This window comes from Pygocentrus nattereri, chromosome 4 (assembly GCF_015220715.1).
Source record: "Pygocentrus nattereri isolate fPygNat1 chromosome 4, fPygNat1.pri, whole genome shotgun sequence".
In the NCBI taxonomy this organism is placed as follows: domain Eukaryota; kingdom Metazoa; phylum Chordata; class Actinopteri; order Characiformes; family Serrasalmidae; genus Pygocentrus; species Pygocentrus nattereri.
Window position 1 is genome coordinate 3,217,552 of NC_051214.1, and position 2,500 is coordinate 3,220,051.

Sequence of the window (2,500 nt, forward strand, 5' to 3'; positions counted from 1 at the left end):
GGGGAGGACCCGAAATAAAGGACACAGTAATCAGGACCAATCACAGTCAGGGGGAGGACCGGAAATAAAGTACACAGTAATCAGGACCAATCACAGTCAGGGGGAGGACCCGAAATAAAGGACACAGTAATCAGGACCAATCACAGTCAGGGGGAGGACCCGAAATAAAGGACACAGTAATCAGGACCAATCACAGTCAGGGGGAGGACCCGAAATAAAGGACACAGTAATCAGGACCAATCACAGTCAGGGGGAGGACCCGAAATAAAGGACACAGTAATCAGGACCAATCACAGTCAGGGGGAGGACCCGAAATAAAGGACACAGTAATCAGGACCAATCACAGTCAGGGGGAGGACCCGAAATAAAGGACACAGTAATCAGGACCAATCACAGTCAGGGGGAGGACCCGAAATAAAGGACACAGTAATCAGGACCAATCACAGTCAGGGGGAGGACCCGAAATAAAGGACACAGTAATCAGGACCAATCACAGTCAGGGGGAGGACCCGAAATAAAGGACACAGTAATCAGGACCAATCACAGTCAGGGGGAGGACCCGAAATAAAGGACACAGTAATCAGGACCAATCACAGTCAGGGGGAGGACCCGAAATAAACGACACAGTAATCAGGACCAATCACAGTCAGGGGGAGGACCCGAAATAAAGGACACAGTAATCAGGACCAATCACAGTCAGGGGGAGGACCCGAAATAAAGGACACAGTAATCAGGACCAATCACAGTCAGGGGGAGGACCGGAAATAAAGGACACAGTAATCAGGACCAATCACAGTCAGGGGGAGGACCCGAAATAAAGGACACAGTAATCAGGACCAATCACAGTCAGGGGGAGGACCGGAAATAAAGTACACAGTAATCAGGACCAATCACAGTCAGGGGGAGGACCCGAAATAAAGGACACAGTAATCAGGACCAATCACAGTCAGGGGGAGGACCCGAAATAAAGGACACAGTAATCAGGACCAATCACAGTCAGGGGGAGGACCCGAAATAAAGGACACAGTAATCAGGACCAATCACAGTCAGGGGGAGGACAGTTTAAGTTTAATTCGACAGTTTAAGCCGACGTGTAACACTGTTATAACGTTAAGAGTGATGATATTTAATATGCAGCGTGAGTCAAAAGTCACAGGACACGTTTTGCCTTTTTTATTATTGATTTATTTTATTATTGTCTTTCATGTCCGGGGTCATCTCAAACCAACTGCGCATCCTGAGAAAATCCGCAACAGACAGCACCGTCAGCATCGCGGAGGCATAAAAACGAGATAAATCGGTGTCCGGAAACTTTTGCCTCACTGTGCTAACGTGCAGTGCGGAGCGCCTGCTGAGAATCATGCTAGAACACGAGGAACAGGTGCAGCTGTTGTCGGAGCAGCCGGATGAGCAGCGCAGCAGGGATACATGTCTCGGTCTCGCCGTAGGGACCGGAACCACGCCAAGCTCTTCAGACCTGCACGCCTCAGAGTGGGGTTTAGTGCTGACGGCAGAGGGTGTGTGAGCGAGTGTGTGATGCTCTGTAGGTGTGTTACTGAGCTCATTAGGTAATTAAAGGACCTGTGAGTTCTTGCTACACCTGCGGGGCTCCACAGAGAGACTCTCCGGGTTAAGGAGCAGGTAAACCCTCTTCTGATGAAGCATCTCGAAGGTGGGGGCTGTTTTGAAAAGCCTGTTTCTTCATCTAGCTTCTCAACGCAGCTCCAGTGGCTGATTACAGCTATACTCAAAATCCGGCGTATTTGATGATTAATGATGCATTAATTTAGGTAAACCGATACATTTATTGAGGTCAGCTGACGTCGGCTTCGAATTCACCAACTTTCTGAATTCGTTCTACGTTTAAGGCGCCTCAGTGTGACATTTAAGGTGGAACGGAAAGTTGAAAGGAGAAGCCGGTGAGTAAGAAACTGACCATAGCTCAATATTTATGAATAAGGTTATTATTTACGAGCCTTGGCAGCCACTTGTACGAGTTATTTTATGAAACATCACACACTGAAATGTTCTGAACTCTGCAGGTTATATGGATCCACCCAGCAAACCTTCTATTCACAGAGTTTTTTAGAGACGCATCTCTTTTTGTGTGGTCACGCTGCTCTTTCTCGCTTCGTTTTTATGCCCTTGTGGGCTGTAAACTCCCTCAGGCTGGGGTCAGTGTGAACCCGTGACTTCTCGCTACAGCTACGGGGCTGCAGTAGACTCAACCGTGAGATCTTTCAGGTTGATGAGCAGGTAAACCCTCTTCTGATGCTCCTGAAGGTGGGAGGAACTGTGGACGCTCTGGGGTGGGTGTTTGGGGGCTGTTTTGAAAAGCCACTTTTCTTTGTCTAACTCGAACGCAGAAGGACGGCACATAGAACCATTACGGCAAAGACGCCGACCGGCTTTGTGCAGCTGTATAACTTTAACAATGGTTTTCAAAATGTGTGTGGTGTGTAGTGTGTATATAGTGTGTGTGTGTGTGTGTGTGTGGTGT

At 48.2% G+C, this 2,500-nt stretch overlaps 1 protein-coding gene across 27 annotated transcripts in view; it reads right to left on the minus strand.

Annotated features, from left to right (window-relative positions):
* The window catches only part of epb41l2 (erythrocyte membrane protein band 4.1 like 2), a 136,947-nt gene that overhangs the window by 47,941 nt on the left and 86,506 nt on the right, over window positions 1-2,500 (minus strand). The gene's annotated exons all lie outside the window — the stretch shown is intronic.